Genomic DNA, 24,469 nt, shown 5'->3' with positions numbered 1-24,469 from the left:
TTGGATCTGCCACGCCCTGATCTGACGACTCTCATTTGTCCGCTTTCGTTCTTTTCTGATATCGTCCGTGAACCATTCCCCGCCATTCATCTGACGGATCTAACGACTGTTATCTGTTCCTATCGTTCCATTCATCTATCCTGATCCTATAACTTCCCGATACTCCTTATCAACTGATCTCCACCATCAATCTACACGATCCGACGGCTGAGCTTTGTTCCTTCATTCAAGTTTGCCCCGCCATACTGTCTGTAACACTCCCTACTACTCTCTGCTGCCAAAGAATCAAGGCGATCACCTACCTGTACCTGGCGCAGTTATTCCTCAGCGATTGCATTTAATAGAAAAGATGGCCGAAGAAGGAGAGGACGTGCCTCGATCATATCCAACATTTATCAGTTATGGAGCGTGCTCCATATTACACTCCACCTGATCAGGAAGGACAACAGAATATCAGAAAAGATCAGATCTGCCCATTTAAAGAAGCTGATCATAGCAGAGGCCCATTCCAAAGAATTAATGTGGTTGGTGGTCCATTATGACCCCTCTTTGTATAGCATAGCAGAGTGTTTTTGTAATCAACCTCTATATATATCCAGAAGATAAGATGTAATGGGGGATGAATGATTTTGATGTAAAAGTTCAACTTCTGGAGACTGTAACTACTGTGATACTTGCAGCGTCTGGTCTTCATTTTCAGCTAATGCAAGCTTCTTTTGCTGTTAATTGCTCACTTTCCACTTCTTCTTTGTTGCACGCTGTGCCTGTTATGCATTTTTCATGTACTCTTGATGTTTAGCATTAGAGGGGCTGTCATCCCACCTCTGTGTTAAGATCTAGTATGTATCATTGAGTGTGTATGCAGTTTTCTGTTATTTTAATGCCAAAGAGCTGTCATCCTCTCTGTGCATTAGGAAATATATTTACAGACCTTTTAACTAGTTCCAGCCGGCCATCACAGGGTCCTGTGCATCTGCTAGTGTGGTCAGTATTCTCCATGTTCACCCATTCCTTAAACTGTGAGTAATTGGTGGTCTAAAGCCTTGTAGTTTGGTGGTGTTCACCCATGTCTAGGGTTAAGCATAGTAGAAGTGGTTATCTTGCTTGAATATGCATCATTCCTTCCATTTATCCACCATTTTCCAACATTTTTTGTTGAGTTTGTAATGTTCCTGAGCATCTCTGAGATACAACCTAGGAGAGTTTCTTGGGGTGATAACATTAATTGGCGCCATTGCGGGGGAGAGGAGATTGAAGCTCAGCTTCCCTGGGAGAACGACACAATTCCAGATTTTGATGATAGACAAGGTCTAGGCACATATTATGGTTGTAATCATCTATCTGGCGACTCCATTGGAGGAAGACCAACCTTTGGCGACTCCACATTGCAATTCTGGCTCAGTTTGTGAGGCATGCTTAGAGATATCTTCAGAAATCACCAGCTGAACCAGTGCCTGATCCTGAGAAGATCGTTAAGTAGAAGAAAGTATCGTAGAAAGGAGCATTAGGAGCAGGTAAGCCTTAGAAATTCCATGTATCTCTGCTAGTGAAAGCCACCTTCAGAGATTCATAAAGCTCCTTAGTCATTCATTTCCCTTTCAGATCCCAGTTCAAAGAAGGAAGCTTTCCATGTTGCCCATCATATTCCTCTGTTTCTGTAATTCTTTTCATTGATTCATACCACTCAGTCTACCAGTATTCTTTCATATACCCCAGTCATGGCAGGTGAGCAAGCTCTTAGAAAGATAGAAAGAATCGTTGCTATTAGGTATAGACCCTTGGTCTTGCCTGTCCCGTTGAATGCCATGCCTGTAGGAGATTATCAAGAATATATGCCCAAGTTTACTGGTACAGAAGGAGTAACAACTGAAGAGCACCTTGAGGCCTTTTATAGCTATGCAGATAACCTGGATATCAATGAAGAGGATGTGTGGATGAGGGTTTTTGTCCAAAGCCTAGATGGGGAAGCTAGAAATTGGTTCATAGATTTACCCCATAGGTCTATAGCAGATATTGAGGCCCTAGATGATGTGTTCCTAAAGCACTGGGGGAATAATAAAGATCTACTCTTTTATTATACTGAATTTGGGAACTTGTAGAGAGAAGATGGTGAGCTGCTGTCTGATTTCAACAACAGATTCAATCATATGTACAGTAGAATGCCAACTGAAGTAAAGCCTACCACTACTTTTGCTATGATTACCTATGCCAATGCCTTTGATTCTCAGTTCTACCTGCTGTTAAGAGAAAGAAGGTGTGCTTCCTTGGCTAATATGAAAAATGCAGCCTTTGAAGTAGAAGCAAACATCTTAGCTGCAGAGAGGCTCGAAGGTGATGCTGAAAGAAGAAGACATGGGGGTGAGTCCTCATCATCCTCTGATCCTGAGATTGATGAATTAGCTAGGATGATAGCGTTATTAGCCTTTGAAGTTTCCAAACTAAAAGCTGAGCAATATTCTGAGGAAGCAGGAGCTCCTTGTTCCTTTACTTTTCCAAAGCCAAATCCATATAGAGGAGCACATGAGCAGATGCACATTTTGCAGAGAAGAAAATATGCAAACGAAGACAAAAGGGTGAAGACCCTTCTTCAGAATATAGTCATGGAAGATGAACAACCTGAAGAGGAGGAGGTCCATGGTTTGGAAGATAAGGGAAGTTTCCCTTTCTTAACTAGGGCTGCTTATGAAAAAGCATTATCCATAGGCACTGCTCATGAGTTTGTTGTAGCTGCAGAATAACAAGCTTATCAGCAGGAGTAACTAGTAGCAGGTCCTACCAACCTCCCAGAATCTGTGCTCAAAGCGATCTCATCTTCACATGGCTATGCAGATCTGAAAATTTTCCAACCTGCTTTTGTCCCCTGCCCAGTGATCAATAAGGGAGAGGAGTGCTCCCCATCATCTTTTGTCCCTCTGTCTGCTCAAGTGAAATTCCCTCAAAATTGCCCCCTGAACTCTGAGGCAGGACATGATTCAAAGCCCAAGGTTGATACTGATCATCTCAGTCTTGATGTTCTGATGCCTGCTCAGGTGGCCTCTACACAGACTGAAAGGGCAGCTTATCAGATGACAGAAGAAGAGGATGCTCAGTTTTGAGACTCCTCCTTGGATGTGGACTGTTCTAAAAAAGATGCAGGAGCAGCTGAGGTCTCTTTGTCCTCTACACATGAACACATTGGTACACCATTCATATTAATTGTGTAGGCCACAGGTGACAAAGATAAGTACACAACAACCATGATTATTCTGCAGGTGTACAAAGGCTCCCATGAAGAACATCCAAGGATGAGGGCACACAGAGAAGGGATGAAATTTGATCCATATCTGCCTATTAAGGTCAAATGCCCCAAACTTTTTGAGGTAGAGGATCAAATCAATCCAGTTTTGCAGCTCTATGATGAATCGACCGAGAGAAAGAGAAACAATTTTGATGGCCCATCAGTTGGCCAGTTTTTGAATGTTTATGTTGTTTAAGGTCCTCAGGCCTTAATGATTGTAAGTAGTTTCTTTTTTAGGTTTTAGTGTAGACTTGGTTTGACTCCATGCCCAATGGATACCAGGCAATGTTTTTAAACTGGTTTTGTATGAAGGCATTGGTCTGCAGTTCTTGAGACCTCACAGGGAGGATCTCATCCCCAGAAGGAGCCAGTGTTAGCTCTACTACATGATTCAGTATTTGATGGGTAAAGGACAGGTCTGGCCGTGTGTTATGCTCAGAAAGGAGCCCACAACAATTCGCTTCCTCCATCTCATTCATTTTTCCTACACTCGCATGAGCCCCGCTTTCTTTGTTTTTTCTCCTAAAACCTCTTCTTTCCCCGCTAGCCCTGTTTTCTTTCAGAACTCAACACGAATCCATATTTCTCCCTTAAACTTGCGTTTCCTTAAGCCTGGGCGCTTAACCCACGAAACCGCGCCCATGTATCATCCTTCGTTCATAGCCGTTGATCGTCTTGATCAACGGTCTGCACCTTTTTCCTGCACGTTATACCTCATGGACGTTCCCCACCATCCGACCATCCATCGCAAGATCTGACGGTGATCGCGCCTCCCGCTCCCGTAAACTGTACGCTTGATAACCCATGGGGAAAGTGGTTTCCCCGCTGTCACATCCGCCATGTGTCGCAATCTTATTGCATCGCGCCCCCACATACAGATACCGCCTACCCCTGATAAGCAGTGCGGGGAAACCACTTACCGCCCATTGTACTGTTCCCCGCCCGATATCGTCCGCACATCTTTCTCGTGCGATGACCAGTGGATCCGCCGTGCCCTGATCTGACGACTCTCATTTGTCTGCTTCCGTTCTTTCCCGATATCGTTCGCGAACCATTCCCCGCCGTTCATCTGTTGGATCTAACGACTGTTATCTGTTCCTATCGTTCCCTTCGTATATCCCGATCCTATAACCTCCCGATACTCCTTATCAACTGATCTCCACCGTCGATCTGCATGATCCGACGACTGAGCTTCGTTCCTCTGTTCAAGTTTGCCCCGCCATACTGTTTATAACACTCCCTACTGCTCTCTGCTACCAAAGAATCAAGGCGATCACCTACCTGTACCTGGCGCATTTATTCCTCAGCGATTGCATTTAACAGAAAAGATGGCCGAAGAAGGAGAGGACGTGCCTCGAGCAGATCAAGCATTTATCAGTTATGGAGCGTGCTCCATATTACACTCCACCTGATCAGGAAGGATAGCATAATATCAGAAAAGATCAGATCTGTCCATTTAAAGCAGTAGATCACAGCAGAGGCCCATTCCAAAGAATTAATGTGGTTGGTGGTCCATTATGACCCCTCCTCGTATAGCATAGCAGAGTGTTTTTTTAATCAACCTCTATATATATCCAGAAGATAGGATGTAATGGGGGATGAATTATTTTGATGTAAAAGTTCAACTTTTGGAGACTGTAACTACTGTGATACTTGCAGCGTCTGGTCTTCATTTTCAGCTAATGCAAACTTCTTTTGATGTTAATTGCTCATTTTCCACTTCTTCTTTGTTCTAGGCTATGCCTGTTATGCATTTTTCATGTACTCCTGATGTTTAGCATTAGAGGGGCCGTCATCCCACCTCTGTGTTAAGATCTAGTATGTGTAATTGAGTGTGTATGCAGGTTTCTGTTATTTTGATGCCAGAGAGCTGTCATCCTATCTGTGCATTAGGAAATAGATTTACAGACCTTTTAACTAGTTGCAGCTGGCCATCACAGGTCCTGTGCATCTGTTGGCATGATCAGTATTCTCCATGTTCACCTATTCCTTAAACTGTGAGTAATTGGTGGTCTAAAGCCTTGTAGTTTGGGGGTGTTCACCCATGTCTGGGGTTAAGCATAGTAGAAGTGGTTATCTGGCTTGAATATGCATCATTCCTTCCATTCATCCACCATTTTCCAACATTTTTTGTTGAGTCTGTAATGTTCTCGAGCATATCTGAGATACAACCTAGGAGAGTTTCTTGGGATGATAACACTACCAACTTTACTTTATCAACCCGGGGTTTGTACAAACTTGGAGGTGACATTGCTGTATACACAAGTAAATGTAATGGGTCCACTCTTTGTCGCTACTAAGCTAGTGATAGACCACTAAGGTTTTTCAAACCAAACTTCTATTGATTCAGAATAAGCTTGATTACCAATGAGGAAAAGAGAAATCTACACTAAGGGAAAGCTTGTCTACTGCAGTAAGGAAAAATACTGAAATCAAATGCTTAAACACACCATTCTTCTAAATAACTGCTAAGAGGCTTTGCTTCAAAAGAATGCTAAGTTAACATGTATGCAATCCTACTATCCTAAGCATGCAAATTCAAAACATCAAACATTCTACTGTTGTGCATGTAAATGAATAAAATAAATCCATTTTTCTTTTTGTCTTTTTTATGTGAAAGTGGGAAAACTAACTTCTTTTGGTGATGTGGCAGGTGGCTTAGGGATGATGGTGAATGTTTAGAAGGCTTTGGAGACAAGTAGGGGTCCTTTTCTAGCTTCTTAAGGTTTTTTCCACAATTTGGCCTCAAAATAGGCCACTACAGGTCAACCTACAAGATGTCCTAATGCATTCTACAAGATGTCCTGAATTCCTACAGGATCCCCTATATTCCTACAAGATATAGCCGAGAGAAAAAGGGGGGATGTTGAAGGTAATGGAAGGTTTATGAAAGGTGGTTGGTGGATGGAATGAGGCTAGGGAGTTCTTAGGACCACTTCAAAACTCAAAACTAGAGTTGGGAGATGGCTGGATTTTCTCAACAAGCTTGGAGAAGTATTCTTGTGAAATGATGAGATTGGTGAGGGTTTTAGTGAAAGAAAGCAATGATTATGGATGGATGAATTTGGGATGAGGTTTCTGATCATGAAATCTCTACGTACTGCTGAAATCCCTGCACTACATCAACCATTGACATTTATCCATAGATCATGTAAACAAGAAGGATTTCAATTAACTAAGGAAAACATAATTTCATGAGTTAGCTGCCTATTTCATGCATGAGAAAACCTTGCAAAATAATATGAAACCTTGATGAGATCTACTGTAAGACTGAGGATAGAAGAAATGATAAATAAATCATATTCTTGGAAACCGATCAAATGCTAGCCTAAGTACATAAAACCCTAAATTCCATGAGAAGCTAGAATTCTGTCTTTTTGGGGCTGCATAGGGGTTCTTTCCTCAAACCATGATCACTAGAGGGAGGAGTGAGGCCAAATCCACCTATTGATAGATTTGTGATGTTCCTTTATCTCTTCTAAGCTACTGCTGAAGTAAAGCACAAATGGAAGCAAGCTAATCAAATCTACAACTACTTGCAATGAAATAATTCTAAAGACAATTCAACCATTAATCTATGAAATTGACTAAGCATAAAAATACAAAAAGAGGAGCCTTTGCTTCTAGGGTTGGGCCCTAACACAAGAGCTTCAGCCCTCTGAGTCAACTCAATGCTAGATCAAGTAAATGCTCATTCTCATTATCAAAACATAAAATTACATAACAATGTCTTCCACAAGTCTTGAACTCGAAAATGACTAGTGTTTTTACAACAAAAATTTGAATCCTAATGAGGCTCTAGGCCTCTTTATTTCTACAACTGGAGTCTCCAACAACTTCCTTAAATCTAGGGAGGCTCAGCTTCCAAACTCGAGATAAACTAGCTCTTTAATTGTCACTTGCTTGGATGCCTTTTGATCTCCATGATTTGGCTGCTTTTACTCCAAGCTAGTGTGATTGATGGAGGAATATTCGAATGAGTAAGGGATAAATGAGGAGGATCTGCCTCCTACAATCTCTCCTCCTTCTCTCATTCAAGTTTTAGCCCTTAATTAGTGAAAATTTCCATGTTTTTCTCCCAAAAACCTGCAATCAATGCACATTAGTCCACTAGGCATAATATCTCACTTATACTCATCTCATTAAACAAAATACAATCAAAATATGTAATAAATTATGAGAAGAGTTGATTTGAATAAGCTAGGAGGTGTATTAAAGTCCATATAATTACCCAATGATGAGGCTCATCATCACCCCCCTACTGAAAGTGCTGCTCATCCTCTGAGCAACTCAATCAGTATCCATGTCTTTCATTGCTCTAGTGGTCTCCTTGACATACCATGCTTCTGTTGTAGTTTCCTCTTCTTGTGCATAGAATCTTGCCTTCCTTTCTATCTCCTCCCATTGCTTTCTTTCTTCCTCTTCCTTCCTTCCAACATTCCTAAGAGCAGTGGTGTACTGAGTCTCACACCAATCCAATTGAATTTGAGTCTTTGGAGAGCTTGCTTGTACATGGGTGTCTTGTTAAGTGCTTCTCTCATTCTTAGAGGAGAATGGTACTCTCTGATTTTCAAAATGTAGGGCAAAGTATTCCATCTCCTTTGGCAAGATTGCACACTGTCATACCTTAACATCCTAAACATGTCCTCAAAATGTGTGATTGCTTGCTCTTGGGAAACAAGGTACGTAGGTGCAAGTTGAGGGTCATTTGAAATCAAGTTATGGGTGCTAATGACAACCATTGTATTTGACTGCTCAACTCTTATCATGAGAGGTCCTGTTTCTTCCCTTGCCATTATTTTCTTCATTTCTACAACCATTGCTTCCTCATGGTTCATCCATGATGCCAAAGCGATCAACTGTAAGTCCCCTAGTTTTGAATTAGGGTCCCACACATTCAGATCTGTCATGGCTAAGTTATGTAGGTAGAACTAAGACATTTTATCCCTATCCTCCAATGTGATTTTATCACAAAGCTCAATGAATTGTCTATAATCCTGGAATGGCATAGTGCCTCTGTGTGCTAAAGGGAGAGGCTTGTCCTGATGATCCTTCTCCTTGAATTCATAAGAGGAGCTATCTTTTCCTGCTATTTGGGTGAGCCTTCAATGAAAATAGGAACCTTGGTGGGAGTTTGAGGTTTTCCTTGCCTTATTCTTGTACTTTTTCTTGTCCTAAAGTACAATGGAGTTTGTCTCTGTCTCTTCCATTTTTGTTTGATAGGGGTACTAAGGGTAGTGAGGTAAGCTGCTACCTCTTTCTCAGTGGGTTCTAGGGATACCCTGGGTGATTCTTCCTTGTCTTCTGTCTCCCCTTTTTCATTCCCCTTCTCATCTTTGTCTTTCTCCTCTCCTTCTCCCTCTATTTGCTCACTCTGTTCATCAGTTTCCTCCTTTGCATCTTCTTCTGTCTCTTCACCACTTTCATTCTCCATTTCTTCCTCTTCTTCCTCATCTATTTCCTCTTCATCCTTGTTTGTTTTCAATTTCTTCCTCATCCTTCTTTGTTTCTTCTTCATCCCATTCACTGGCAGTGGGGCTCTTGTAATATTCAAGGGATTTTATATCTTCCTTTGTCTACATGTCTCTAAAAGTTTCCCATGTGATGAAGAGTCTGAGGTTTTGGAGGGCATCTTCTATGATAAGTCTAATTAACCCATGATGGGCTAGTTGTTGATGGTTTCCTTCCTGCACCGTCATGTTCATATCTATCATTGATTGAAGAAGGAAGTAGGGTATGGTGAGTCTGTTTTGAGGAGGTGTGTCTGCTCCAAACCTCAACTCTTGGAGAAGCCTAAAATGGGATCCATATACCACATTGTACCTACCTTCACATGAGATATAATAAATAAGGTGGTAGCTGATTTCATTCCAAGGATATGGCAGGCTTTCTCTTGTGACTCCATTTTTGTCTTCCATGGACTTCTCTTCTTCTATAAATAATTTCTTCTTTGCAATTGGATATTTCCCTTATCCTCCTTTCTCCTAGGCATCCCTAAAGGAAGGGTGGTGATTTTTCCTATCATTTCAGGGGTGAATTATACAGATAGGCCTTTCACCACAACAGTGGCATGGGTCCTAGTTAGTGGAATGAGGGATAGAGCAAAATCTTTGGCTACTTCATCATAACATCCCCTCAATTTCTCAAAGAAACCCATCCAATTATGCCTTTTGAATATCTCTAGTATAGGAGGGTGCTGATGAATCCTCATTGTGTTGATGGGTTCCCTCTTATTAAATCCCATTGTAATTTTCTTTGATGGATGGAGGGTTGTATATGTTTGATACCAAATTTAATGAATGAGGAATTTTAAATGAAAATTCTGTGTATACAATTCCCCTAGACTGCAATCTTTTTCAACACAATAGAAGGCTTTTATATATTCTTTTCACTTGGAAATTGTGGGAAAGTATAGAGCATACTTCCTTATCACTGCTTGATGAAGCCAACCTCTGTTTTTCCCTTGTAGAATTTCTCACTGCCAATTCTGTAGGTGTTGTTCTGTATCTTGTAGGATCTGGTAGGTGCTCCTGCGCAAGGAAAAAATGAATTCTGCTTTTTCTGTAGACTACTTGAAGGCCAAAAGCGAATTTTCTAGTGTGTAGTCTTGAGAATGTGAATGCCTCTATGCATGGGGATCAACGTTTATTTCCTCATATGGGTGATTTGAGTGGGGTGGTGATCCAGGTGGATCTTCAGATATAATGCCATGGAAAAACTCAAAAATTCAAAGTGGTAGAAAAGGAAGTATCCTGACATCAAATCGAAGTGCTCATCACCCTGATTCCAACGGTGTGAATAACACTCCAATCTGAATCCGGATGATGAAGTTATGGCAGAAAGAAGGTCACCTTGTTCCTTTGAAAAATGAGGGTTTTTCCCTAAAAATAGGCTTAAAGCATTAAAAGGGGAAAATCACAATCGGAGGGAAGAGACGGTCGATATCGACGATTTTAGGCATGCGATATTGGAGCCAGGCAGAGCTGACTTGCGATTGTGATCGATGATCGGTAGACCAGAACCCCCCGGCCATTGTATGAGCGGGATGCCAATGCAATCGGTGGTTGGAAATCCCTGCTAACATGATTATCGAACGAGCGATATGCCGATTTGTGATAAAGGGCCGGACCCGACAGGTCTATAAGCCCGATTTGATATATTTGAAGTCCGGTTAAAAGGGATTTTTGTCAGATTTTCTTATGTTTTATGTATTATCGCTTAGAACGAAAAAGGCCTATTTTCAGGGTTGGTTGTGCCCGCCAATCCTTCCATTCCACGATTGCTATTCCAAGGAAAATGACCTTCAATCTAGGCATGCTTGTAACCAAAGGAAGTGTTATAAAATCCAATGCACGAAGAAGTGTAGGGAGAGAGGATTTTATGGCACACATTTCGAGGTAGCGACTTGTAGGAGGGATAATTGATCATTTTGTCTGAATTGGGAAAATTTTATATGGTTTCCACCCCTCTCAATGCCACAGACACAGTGATGCTGTCCATTTCTCCATCTAAGGTCTCCATTTCACAGCCATTTTCCAGAATGGAAGTATAAGCCTGTTTTTACGTAACTGGTGATTGTAATTATCTTCTTTTCATGCCATTTAATGAATGAAGGCCTCCCCATTGATCGAGCAGGGCCTGGAGACGTAGTCCGAGTTGGATGAACTCCATTATCAAGTCTTGTTGTCTTCTTTTTGTGCCTTTATGTGTTCCTTCTTCTTTTCTTGTGTGCACATTAAATTTCTCTATTAAGCTAAAATTTTCACATGTGATTCTTTTCATACATCTATAAGAAAAATATCCTTAGATAAAGTGGTATCAGAGCAGGTCTTTTTAGATGTGAATTGCATGATTGTATGCTAACAAGAGACAAAATCTGAAGAGATGAAGGGGAATTAGAGCCTTTCGATCCCGAAGCGGGGTGTGCACATCGAAGGAGAAACATGGAAGATGAAGCTCATCTTGAAGAGGAGCGTAATTTCAGAAAGACCTTCTATTCAATTGCAAAGAATGTCGGTAATTTGGTTTTAAGGCTGGAGAAAGCATAAGAGAGAAACCTAGAAGAACAAGGTTCAGCGCATGGAAATGGTGGAGAAGAACCCCCTCCTTCTCCTTCCATGAGTGAAAGTTCTTCTTTCTCTCACCACCATAATCATAGAAATTCAAAGGATGCATCTAAGAAACCTTTCTTTAAATTAGATGTTAAATTTGATCTTCCCATGTTTAATGGTAAAAGTAACGTAAAGAAGCTTAATAATTGGATTAGGCAGATTGAGGTCTACTGCAGGATTCAAGAGATCGTGGAGGATGAGGCAAAGATTCAATTGGCCTCTCTATGGCTGAGCAACACCTCTCTCGTTTGGTGGGAGAGAAAATTGCAAAGAAGTAAGAATGTGGGTAACCTCTTTTCCTCATGGCCTAATTTTATTTCTGCGTTAAAGGAACAATTTTATCCCTTGGGATACAAGCAAAAAGTTTTAATGAATTGGCAGTATTTAAGGCAAGGAAAAGGTCAGGATGTTCAAAGTCTTACAAAAGAGTTTAGAAAGAAAGAACTTAATCTGGGTATTGCACTTGATACCCCTGAAGTTGTAACTAAGTATATTGGCTCCTTTCATAGCTACATTAGGCATTCATAGTTGTTGTTTGAACCAACCACTATTGACTCAGCCAGCATAAAGGTAATTCATATTGAGAACATGGGCAAAAACGAAAGAGATGATCAATCCAGAAAACCACCGTTCAAACCTCCCAATGGCAAATCTAAAGCAAAATGTAAAGGAAAGGAGAAGAAGGCGACAATAGCCAAAGAAGGAGAAAATTCGTATTGCAATCATTGCAAAAAGGAAGGCCATGATGACGATCACTGTTGGAAACAACAACTAGAAAAGTGTCCAAAGAAGTATGGAGTAAAAGGGAAGCATAAGACAATGGTAACTATGAAACAGGGCCTTGGATCGGATTCCGGAGATGAAGCGTTGATCACAACAACGGGAACAAAAGGTACTCTTACACCTCATGTTAATTCTGAATCGCATGAAGGCACTAGTTCTGTGAATGAGTCCCTTCCTAATGATCGAAAGAGAATTGAACTGTTTCATATCAGAGTTGTTGTAAATCATACTAAGTTAGAAACTTTGTTTGATACTGGATCCCAAGCAAACTTAATTGCAGAGTCCTTGGTAAATAAACTCGGCTTAGAAACAAAACCACATCTGAAACCTTACGCGCTTGGATGGATACATGATAAAGAAAAATTGAATGTAACCAAGCAGTGTAAAGTAAAATTTGTGATCACTTTTAAGCTAGTGGATGAAGTAGAACTGGATGTGATTCCATTGGATATTTGTGGCCTGGTGTTAGGGAGTCCGTATCTATATGATAGAAAGGCAGTCTTTTCCCATCATGAAAACAAATACCAAATCACAAAAGATGGAGTAGAATATATAGTAAGGGCTCATCAAAATAAAAGCAATGCCAACCTTGTAAGTGCTGGACAAATGAAAAGGCTCGTGAATTCCAGTAAGGGTTGCATGCTTATGGTTGTAAGGGAAAAATAGGCAGAATTAGCTGATGCTTTCTAGGGTTGTGATCAGGAACATAAACAAGAGTTATCTGAATTAATTTCTAATTATGATGAGCTATTTCAGGAACCGAAGGTATTACCCCCGAAGAGGGAAATCAAACATGAAATCCATTTGTAGCATGACACTCCTTTACCAAATATTGGCATGTACAGGATGTTGACCATTGAGATGGAGGAAATCAAGAAATAGGTGCAGGAATTGTTGGACCAAGGGGTGATCAGGCTGAGCACTTCTCCGTGTGGCTCACCGATTGTCTTAGACCGAAAGAAAGATGACACATGGAGGATGTGCATGGATTATCCTGCGCTAAACAAAATCACAGTGAAAAATCGCTACCCCCTTCCATGCTTTGATGATTTATTAGATCAGTTAAAGAATGGTGTTTATTTCACCAAATTGGATTTGCGCAGTGGTTATCACCAGGTCCAAATTGTAGAGCAGGACGTGTGGAAAACAACCTTCAAGACCAAACAAGGGTTGTTCAAGTGGATGGTGATGCCATTCGGACTTTGCAACACTCCAACCACTTTTATGAGGGTCATGAATGATCTGTTTCGGCCTTTCATTGATGAATTTGTTGTATATTTAGATGATATACTTGTCTTTAGTAAAAGTTGGGTTGAACACGTGTGTCATGTAAAAAAAGTGCTTGATGTATTGAAAAAAGAAAAACTCTATGTAAACTTGTCAAAGTGTGAGTTTGGGAAAACCTCTTTGGGTTACCTAGGTCATATTGTTGGTCATGGTCAGTTAAAGATTGATCCCTCTAAAGTTGAAGCAATTGTAAATTGGCCTAATCCTACTAGTGTAACCAAGGTCTGTATATTTTTAGGTGTAGTCCAGTATTGGAGGAGATTTATTGCCAATTTATCTATTATTGTATCACCTTTGCATACATTGACAAGTGTGAAACAGGTCTTCGAATGGGGAATGAAGACAACAGAAGTCCTTCGAAACATTGAAGGAAAATATCAGCAACGCACTAGTCTTAGCCTTACCCGATCTCCAACAGCCATTCAAGATCGAAACCGATGCTAGCAGTTATGCCATGGGAGTTGTACTGATGCAACAAAAGAAGTTGATTTGTTACCATTCTAAGAAGTTTTCTCAAGCTGTTATAAACTATCCCACTTATGACAAGGAGATTTATGCCTTGGTGCAGAGTGGGAAAAAGTGGAAACAATACCTGATCGGCAACGAGACCATCATCCATATGGATCATCAACCATTGTAGTACCTTCAGTCACAAACCAAGTTGTAGCAATCTCGTCATTTCAGGTGGATGGGTTTTCTTCAACAGTTTCATCTAGTAATAAAGTATAAGAAGGGAACTAGCAATAAAGTGGTCGATATGCTATCTCGCCCTCCTATTTCTGCTTCTGTTATTTTGCATAATGCTTCGTTGTCTTTTGAGAGTTATGCTGAACAATATGCTAATGATGATGAATTTAAGGAGATTTATGCAAAAGTAACCCATGGTTCACAGGTGGACGACTATCACTTGTAGGGGAAATTGTTGTATCACCTTGGTCAATTGTATATTCCCACAGGGGAAAGAGTACATGTAATTCGAGAGGCCCACAACTCTCTTTTGTTTGGACACTTTGGTGTCGAAAAGACTTTATGTCATGTACAAAGATTTTGTTTTTGGCCTCATATGAAAAACATTGTGACTCGCTATGTAAACTGTTATGTGATGTGTTCTGTTTCAAAGCCCTCTAATAGAAAACTCGGGCTCTACACACCACTCCCTATTCTGAGTCGTCCATGGGAAAGTGTGTCAATGGACTTTGTAGGAGGTTTTCCTTTGTCCAGAATGAGTCATGACTATTTGTATGTTGTCGTTGACCGTTTTAGCAAGATGTGTATTCTAATACCTTGTAAAAAGTAGATCACTGTAGAGCAGTCTGCTTCTCTTTTCTTTGAGCATGTTTGGGTCCATTTTGGGCTACCCACATCGGTTGTGTTAAATCGGGTCTCTCGCTTTCTCAAAGATTTTTGGACCAGCTTGTGGAAGATGATGGACACAACATTGAAAATAAGCACAACATTTCATCCACAGACTGATGGACAGACAAAGGTTGTCAACCGCACCGTGGTACAATTATTACGAGGCTATTATGGGAAACATCCCAAGTTGTGGGATGAACATCTCCCATATGTACAACATTACTACAACTGAGCAGTGCACTCATCTACGCAACGTTCACCAGTTGAGACATGTTTTGGTTACCTGCCAAAGGACCCTTTTGATATGGTCTTTAGAAGGGAAGATGGCTCTAGTGGACGTAATGATAGGGACAAAGCTTAGAAGTTCATTCAGCGAATCCCATTGATTCACCAAGTAGTACAAGAGCAGTTGGAGAAAAGTTAAGCCTGTTACAAGGCTCGACATGACAAACACCGAGTTGACCATCAATTCCAAGTGGGCGACAAAGTGTGGATCCACATCAACAATGACAGGATAAAGGGTGAAGGGAAGAATTTGCGACCAATCCGGTATGGTCCATTCACCATTCTGTAGAAGATTGAAAACAATGCCTTTCTTCTTGATTTGCCGATATATATGCAGATGTACTCAGTACTGAATGTAGATAACTTAAAGCTGTATGAACCACCATTGATCATGGACACCAATGAGGTGGGCATAGTTCCTACTGTTGATGATTTTGCACCAGAATATCTCGATGAGTTACCTAAAGACATCATCCTTGACAAAAGAACCAGGATTCACGTCGAGGAGATGTGGAATACCTTCGAGTTAGGTTCAAGGGAATGCACTCCAGCAAGGGAAAATGTCTAGAGAAGTAAAAGGTGAGGGAACAATTCCCTCACTTGCAAATTGACTAATGAAAGCTTTGGTGGTCCAAAATCTCCTCAATGGGGAGGATTGATCCATGTGGATCTTCAGATACAATGGCATGAAAAGCTCAAAAATTCAAAGTGGAAGAAAAGCAAGTATCCTGACATTAGATCGAAGTGCTCATCACCCTAATTCCAACGGTGCAAACGACACTCCAATCCGAATCTAGATGATGAAGTTATGGTAGAAAGAAGGTCACCTTGTTCCTTTGAAAAATGAGGGTTTTTCCCTAAAAATAGGCTTAAAGCATTAAAAAAGGAAAATTGCAATCGGAGGCAAGAGATGGCCGATATCGGTGATTTCAGGCACGTGATATTGGAGCTGGGAAGAGTTGACTTGCGATTGCGATCGACAATCGATGATTGGCAGACCAGAACCCCCAGGCCATTGTATGAGTGTGATGCCAATGCAATTGACCGACGCCGATATCAGCGATCGGCGATCGGCGGCCGGCAATCCCCGCTAACATGATTATCGAACCAGTGATATGCTGATTTGTGATAAAGGGCTGGACCCGATGGGTCTATAAGCCTAATTTGATATATTTGAAGTCTAGGTAAAAGGGCTTTTGGTCGGATTTTCTTATGTTTTATGTATTATTGCTTGGAACGAAAAAGGCCTATTTTCAAGGTTGGTTGTGCCTGCCGATCCTTCCATTCCACGACTGCTATTCCAAGGAAGATGACCTTTGATCTAGGTGTGCTTGTAACCAAAGGAAGTGTTATAAAACCCAATGCACGAAGAAGTGCATGGAGAGAGGATTTTCTTGGCACATGCTTCGAGGCAAAAACTTTTAGGAGGGTTGATTGATCATTTTGTTTGAATTGGGAAAATTTTATATGGTTTCTACCCCTCTCAATGCCACAAACATAGTGGTGTTGTCCATTTCTCCATCTAAGGTCTCCATTTCACATCCATTTTCTAGAATGGAGGTATAAGCCTCTTTTTATGTAACTGGTGATTGTAATTCTCTTCTTTTCATGCAATTTAATGAATGAAGGCCTCCCCACTGATCGAGCAGGGCCTGGAGACGTAGTCTGAGTTGGACGAACTCCGTTATCAAGTCTTGCTTTCTTCTTGCCTTTATGTGTTCCTTATTATTTTCTTGTGTGCACATTAAATTTCTTTGTTAAGCTGCAAGTTTCACATGTGATTCTTTTCATACGTCTATAAGCAAAATATCCCTGGATCAAGTAGGTGTTGTTCTGTATCCTGTAGGATCCAGTAGGTGCTCCTGTGCAGGGAAAAAATGAATTATGCTTTTCTTGTAGACTATTTGAAGGCCGAGAGAAAATTTTCTAGTGTGTAGCCTCAAGAATGTGAATGCCTCTATGAATGGGGATCAACGTTTATTTCCTCATATGGGTGATTTGAGTGGGGTGGTGTGCTGGCAGCCGAGGTATGAATATCTATTTTTTGACCGTTGGTCTCACTACCACATCATCATTCTCCTCACCTCATAATCAAATCCCACTTTGGGCATGTGTATCTTAACGACTTTCGACCTCATCTCTCCTTTTCATTTTCCTTGACTGCTGCCACGTGTGTAAGGACTAATTGTCTTCTCCTCGTTGACTGAGCAAAGGTGGCCAAGTTAACTGGACACCTTTTGCTTATAAACCAACTCTTTCACAAATTTTACATGTTTGATCATATTATGCTAATGGGAGAGTTGAAGCGAGATACTTACTTGTGGTAATGATGCCTTGATGTTGTTTGTTGAAGAATGAAGTCCTTGCTGTGTACTAGCAGCAAGCGTTTTTCTCCTCTTTTTTTTTATTATTATTTTCCTCTGATATTTTTCTTTGATGTGCAAGTATTGGGTGTTGATTCTGATGATGCTAATGTTGCAGCTAAGCTCCGTAGGAGCTTCTTTGACCTCTGGATCTCCATGCTTGAAGCTTACTGCAACCTATGATTTTTTGTTTTGTGAGAGAGGCTGCTACAGGATGTCCTGTAACTGCTTCTCCTCAATTTTTTTTAATCATTTTCCACTCCTGGAGCATGAGGATAGTTGGCATGGGTAGAGAAGGGGTCTAGGGATTTTTGAATGAGGAAAATAGCCTTCTGTCTTCATCCTCTTTTCTCTGTTTTTTTCTTTGAAAACAGTAATTTTTGAAACTGACTTTTTTTTTGGATGAATGCAAGGGTGATCATGGTGGAGAGAGGTATGGTGATGAGATGGTGAAGTAGAAATTTATTTTTTAACTTGGTTAGGTCATCCCATTTCTCTAGGGTTACTTCCTTTAGGATTCCCAAGCCACTGTAATTCGGTTTTCAGGGAATCCTATAGGTTTATAGGGAATATTGTAGAAAACATATAACCCTTGCAAACTGAGCTAAATGAGTCAAAAAATGGAGGGAATGATGGAATGATGAAGGATAATGGATGGAGAAATAAAAACATGAACTGGATAGGTCCCTTTTGATTCTCTGTTGTTGCTCCAATCGTCCTCCTGCTGACTTGCAAACAATATTTTCACAATTTTTCTTTTCTCTTTTCAATTTTTTTTTTGTTGTTTTTTTTTCTTTTTGAAAGCAACTAGTCTGCCTCCAAGAGGTTTTCATCCTAACTGATTGCCCTGGTTGCCTCAAAAGAGGTTTTTACCCAGAGATTTTTTTTTTTTTTAACACCATTGGGCTGCCTCAAGAGGTTTTCACATGAGTCTCCTTTTTTGTTTTTTCCAGTGACTTGATGAGGTAGAAGCCGAGACTTGCTCCACCACCATCACTGTCTTTCTTACTCCATTAATGAAATCTTGATTTGACAATGGCTTCTTGTAAACCTTCAATCTGTGCCCATTAACAAGTAAAGGAATGGCCTCTGCATCAATGGTTCTAATCTGAACTGAACCATTATCATGACATTTCTCTATGACATAAGGCCTAACGATCTAGTCCTTTACTTGCCATTAAAAGCTTGATATCTGGAATCATATAACAAAGCCCAATCAACTTCTTGAAATTTCTTGTCCTTGATGTTCTTGTCATGCCATATCTTCCTCTTAATTTGAGTCACCTCTGTGTGTAGGAGGCCCTACATTCTAAACTCATCTAACCCATTCAGCTGGAGAAATCTCTCTTTTTGTGCACTGTTGAGATCTAGATCTAGTTGGGCTGCCATCCTTAATGTATTGTACTCAAATTCAATGGACAATAGGGCCTTTTTACCATGGAACAAATCATAGGGTGTGAATTCAGTGGTGGTATTCCAGGTGCTATTGTAGGCCCATGTGGCCTCAACTAATCTGTCTGCCCAATATTTTTTGCTGCTTCTAACCACTTTGGTCAGAATGAATTCCAATGCTCTGTTGGTCACCTCCTCTTGCCCATTAGCTTGTGGGTGATAAGGAGTGGATGTTCTATGCTTGATCTTGTGCTAGCTTAACAAGTCTTCAATCATGTTGGATGTAAAATGGATTCCTTGATTAGTGACCAAATCTCTAGGGTACCAAAACTTGTAAAATACATTTTCCCTTAAGAACTCAGCCACCTTCTCCTCTGTTGCTACCTTGATTGCCTTGGTTTCAGCCCACTTGGTCAAATAGTTACTGCACACAATGATGTACTACGTTTTATTAGATGGAGGGTCAATAGGTCCAATGAAATCCATTCCCTACTTCTCAAATGGCTCGAAAGTCACTTTTGGTTGTCAAGGCATTTCATCCCTTGTAGAAGGCTTTCCCATCCTCTGGCACTGATCACACTGACTAGTATACATTCTCACATCCTGATGAAGAGTGGGCCAATAATAACCAACTTGTAACACCTTGAATGCTGTCCTCTCGGCTGCAAAATGAACTCCACAAGGCCCATCATGACAGGTCAAAAGGATGTCAAAGACTTCCTCCTCCCTGACACATCTTCTCAGAATTTGATCCGGGCCTAGTTTGAAGAGGTTTCCCCCAATCCAAGTGAATGGGGTGCTCTTACTCACAATGTTGATTTTCTATTTTGAGGACAAATTCGGTGGGAAATGTGCAGACACCAAATAGTTTTCTATGTCAGCGAACCATGGAGAGTGTTGGGAACGGGATCCCCCAAGGATAGTTTTGGGGCTAAAAGCCCATGTTTTGGGTCGAATTTTGTAATAAGATTTAAAAGTCTTTGCATTTTGTGGTCGTAGAGTGAAAAGGTGTCATGAGTCATAAAGGGTTGTCCTCCCTTATTTTGTAATGAAAAGTCAGTTGTAAAAGATCTACCCATGGTCCACGGACCATGGGATTGTATAAAAAGAGCTAAGTAAGTAAGCCCTAAGTAGTTTGCAAAGTCAAATAGTCATAGCTTTGAAGTAAGAAGTCCAAGTTCCAGGTTTTAGTGAAGGTAGAGGCTCTGTAGCTAAGTGCATAGAGGCCTAGGGTGGAAGTCCGTCGTTGAGTGCACGAACCCCTGCAGCTGTGTGTGCAGGGTGGATAGAGTCTGTAATCATCTGAAGATATCAATAAAGAGAAGCATTCTACGAATTCTATGTCTTTGTTTCCTATTAATGCATCTTGACATGTTATGTATGAAGTTCATTTATAATGCTTATATGATGTGCAAATGTATGTAATTACGTTGGATAATTGAATGCAAGTAAGAATCTCTGGTTACACGGCGCTAACTGTGATTTTTTAGTAAGATAAGTAAACACTTAAGGATAACTTGGAAACCTATTATATATGCTACTTTAGTAGCGTGAAAGTACCTGAACCGAAGGTTAGGGCTATACGAAGGTCAATCATACCTTTTCGCGGAGGTACTGAAGGGCAGAATAAAGGGTTAGTCTGGCAAGCCCTGGAACTAAGTGACCTGCATGAAAGTAGGAATATAAGGAATAAACTGACCTCACAGACATCTTAGGGTGCAGAAACTTGGTTCTAGCATCTCCCCATACTGCTTCGGGTGAGACTTCAGTTTGCGCTCCGTGGGTTGATGCCGCAAGGGCTAGTAGTGTAGAAATTTGTTTGGTTAACTAACGTTGAACCTGGGTCAGGCCCCACCAAGCCAAAAAATGGTTTCGTTGCTATGACTAGAATCTGCATAAGAGATGTGTGATGTTGTATCAATGGAATCTAACTAAGAAAGAGATTGAAGTCTGGTTGGATAGGAAGATCCACAAATTCGTGGCACAGGAAAACAGAAACCCATGACTGACAAAGGAACAATGGCTCGATAGGTACATGTATACAAGAATACATGAGATCTTTTTCTGTTCCTTTCCGGTTGAGCTATACTAGTGGATTGCGAAGCTAGAAGATAGCCAAGGAAGGTGGAGACTTGACCATGCTATTGTTAGGACCCTGGAGATAGTACAGAGATTGGAAGCATCTGAGGATAATATCGCTCGCACTATCGATCATTGGATCGATCGCATCATAGGAGGATTTGTAACTGAATTCGCGGTCGATACCTTAGTCAGCTACAGCGAGGCGGAGCGACGCTTCTTCAAAGGTCCGCAGGGTAAGTACTTAAAGTATTTGAATACTTGGATTAAGATGTTATTGTGTGAAAATGAGTTATGCAACTACCTTGATGTTCGGAGCTACACGAAGCAGAAAAACTTACATGAACGAAGGAAGAAAGGGTCTTGAATATAGTCCATTAATTTCACCTCACGAGGTGACAAGGAGGGAGTAGCGCAGGTTTCTCCGCGAAGTGATATTCAGTTAATAAGAGAAGGATTACCATGAATACCACCTCCACCCACACCATCTCCAACTTCACCACCAACACCTGTGCTTCACCCGTACCATCTCCACCTCCACCGCAGTTCAATATGGAAAATTCAGTGAATTTTCCTTTGTTCAAAGGCTTGGGAAATGAGGACCTAGACTAGTTCTGGTTTGTCATGAAAGCTATATGGGAAGCTCAGGGCATTACAGATGATCATATGAAGAAGGAAACACTGGTTAGTGCTTTGCAGGATCGTGCGCTAACTTGGTACATCAAGTACTCTAATGATAACACAAATGTTGAAATGGCAGAAATCTAGACTGTGTTGAACAAAGAATTCAATAGGCCTAAATATGAGACATAGGTGATTGTGGGGTTCAAGGAAATCAAGATGCAACTAGGCGAGACACCTTGGAAACTAGATCAGAGGTTAAAGTGTAAAATCCATGAAGCTAATGTGAACTTAATAGATGGACATCACCTCGAATGGTCCGTGGCTTTGCTCCTGCCACACCTAAAGGTTGCACTATCACAACAGAAGATAACGACTCAGGCAGAGGCCTTCGAGATTGCAATGAGACTGCATGAAACATTGACGCAAAATCAAAATCTGGGGGTTCAATAGATCCATGTGTTATCACCCAGTACTTTCCCAAGGTTAAAGAAGGAGATCACCGGGGTAACCACTAACCACTTTTGGAGATCAGGACCTAGTCTTCCTGATGCTCAGAGAGGGCTCTCTCTATATGATTTAGCTTTGTTTATTTGGATATTAGGCTAGTTATGAAAGTTAAAGGGGGGTTTTGATTTGTATTGAAGATTGGGTGGTGGAATCCTTGAAACAAATGGATAGAATGATGTCTCTAGACCTTTGGGCATATGGAGTCAAAAGAAGGGCAACATAACTAGATCAAATCATTAAAGGGAATGTTCAAAGGGAAAGATAGAAGAGTAAAGTGCAGGTAATTAGGCCAGAGGGGTGGAAAAAGTTTTAACTAGGGTGAGATAGAAATTAAGAATTCTTAGACCGGGATTGAAATGAGGAACAAAGGGCTAATCAGAAACAAAGGGCAATTAAGAATCCTTTGCTATAGATTAAAAGAAACAACTTGAACTAAGGAGCAATTAAGAATTCCTTAACTTAGGTTATTTGTAGAAAACATATATTTGCCTAATTGTTATAGCATAGTGTAATTAAACAAATTCTGATACAATATTCCAATTATGGCATTCAGATTAAGCTCAACAGTATGAAAACTTTAAGAGATAACAACAACATGAGAAAATACTTGTCTACACTTTGCTCTGCACATGAATCCTTTAAAATATCTGGTCTTTATTCATCAATCTATCTTGTTGAATTAGTTAATGCTCCAATGGATTTATAGTCTTTCGATTAAGAAATCTATAGAAATGTCTAAAAATCCACCCTACATACTTCAAATTGCGAAGTATTTATACTAAGGTTTTTTACAAATATCTTAAACTGACTTGAGATTTAATCTAAGAAATATAAATATCTTCTCGCAGGAAGGTAGAGGAAACTAATGAACTTCTTTCATGTTGTCCCTTTTATTGTGGTGTTGCTGGCTATTATGGCTTGCTTTTAGCTCTTTATGCTCTTTGCTGTTGAATTCATCACACTAGAGGCTTTATTTACTTCTGTCTTTCATATGATACTCTCTGCCATTGATAATCTTTCACTCTGATGACCTGTCTTTATCTTTTGCTATTACAATTTAACCTTTTACCGTGTTTTTCAACAATAATTTCCTTTGTTTTTCATGTGTATCAGCATCAGAAGTGGATATCGATCAAGTCTTAGTGTGTTTTGTTTGTTTGTCTTCTCACTACATCTCTGGTCTGGTTACTCTGTTTTGAATGTCACTGCTTCGTATAACTGTCTTCTTCTCGGCTCTATGTGTAAGGGTCTTCATCTTTAGTTCCTCATGTAACTGGTCTTCTTCTTTTGAATATGATCTTTTAATAGGTTTCTGGTCCGAGTCTTGGAGTAAACAGGTTCTGTGACTAGTATTAGAATTGTTTGTCCAAGCTCTGATATTCGGCTGATAACCTGAAAAAATTCAACAATAATTAAGAAAGCTCCGTTCTGCATGGAAGGCGATTGATGGCTTCATTTGCACCGAGATGCCTGGGAAAGGTCTCGGGGTAGTGTTTTAGACATAAACAGAGGTGAAATCGCATCGTAGATGTTCAAGGGTGGCGATGAGGGTTTTATGGGTTTACACTGTAAAATTGGCAAAAGGCGAGAAAACATGGGTTCTCAGGGTTTAAAACTTTAACGGGCAAATTTTCAAAAATGGCGCGAAAATTCATATTTCGGAGGATAAGTGGTTTATCAGAACGGTGGGGAGGTGGTTTTGAAGGTTGTCGCACTACTTTTAGGCATGGGTGGTTTTGAGGAGGGGTCACCCGATCTATATTAGAGTGTGACACGTAGCAATTAGGGGGCCAGGGAAAACAACCTTATCGGGCAGGTAAAGGTAGGTGATCGGGTTCAGCCGATATGGATGTAGGCCGTTAGATGAAGCAGAAGTTGATCAGATGAAAATTGGGCAAGGGAAACACGTGGGTTATAAACCTTGGGTTTAGGGAGAGGCCCAACGCTTTAAACCTTGGCGGTTTGGGATTAACTTAGGAATTAATCTTGGGTTAAGTAAACTAAGTAAAGTTGTAGTGGGATATGAGTATTCCTATTAGTTTTTATCAAAAATAAGGGTTGGGTTATTTAAATAGGGATTTAATTTAATATGGGAAAAGGGTTTATATCGGAATTTATATAATAATGTTGAGAATTAATATGAAAGTGATGGCGGAGTGGGTTTTCCTAAGTTAAAAGGGTAAAGTGTAAGTATTGGCGCACTTAGCTTTATACTTAGAAAAAATTCTTTTTTGTGGGGTTTTTTGTGTGAAAGGGATTTACCTGGGGTGTATTACTTTTCTTAGGTAAATTGTGTTTAACCTTAAGAAAAGGGGTTTTATTAGGGTAATGAGGGGAAATGGACTTTATGAAGGGGGAATGTGTTTATGAAGGGGATTCTAGTACTTGCATCCATAAGTCATTAA

This window comes from Pinus tabuliformis, chromosome 2_1, assembly GCF_031772625.1.
Source record: "Pinus tabuliformis cultivar Carrire ecotype Pingquan chromosome 2_1, CPIR1, whole genome shotgun sequence".
NCBI lineage: Eukaryota > Viridiplantae > Streptophyta > Pinopsida > Pinales > Pinaceae > Pinus > Pinus tabuliformis.
The sequence above is the reverse complement of the archived record's forward strand: the minus strand, read 5'-3'. Positions refer to the sequence as shown.